We start from the raw sequence: 577 nt of genomic DNA on the forward strand, positions 1-577 counted from the left end.
TCTCCCCCCGCGGTCAGCGACAGTGACAGATCTAGCGATGATGGAGTAGCTCAGAACGGCGACGACGATGCGGCTCAACGGCGACATTGAGCCCAATATGACGACGGCGGCCTCCCTTCCCCCTCGCATGATTTCTTTCTCCCCACCTTCCCTTTTTCTTTCTTCTTCCCTCCCCTTGCGTGATCCCTTCCCCATTTAACCTATTTTCTTTTTTTTCTTTTATTTTTATAATTTTTTAGTTAGTGGTAATTTAATAATAAAAATTAACATTTTGGTAAAAATAATAATTTTAAAACTAAGTTAAATTTTAGAGATGATTTTGTATGCAAAAAAAAAGGTGAAGACAAAAATTTTTTTTAACCTATATCTTAGAATCAAAATCGTACTTAATCCTTGATAAAATCAACATTCTTCAGCTTAGAATGTCATTACAATCTTTTTTATTATTTAAGATTTACTTATACAGTATTTAAAAATATTAGTTATACATATATAAAAAAATTAACGAATATAAAATAAAACAAACCCTAATTAACAAATATAAAAAAAGTAATTTTTAGCTATTTCAAATTGATTT

The sequence above is a fragment of the Arachis duranensis genome, chromosome 2, assembly GCF_000817695.3.
Source record: "Arachis duranensis cultivar V14167 chromosome 2, aradu.V14167.gnm2.J7QH, whole genome shotgun sequence".
NCBI classification, from domain to species: Eukaryota; Viridiplantae; Streptophyta; class Magnoliopsida; order Fabales; family Fabaceae; genus Arachis; species Arachis duranensis.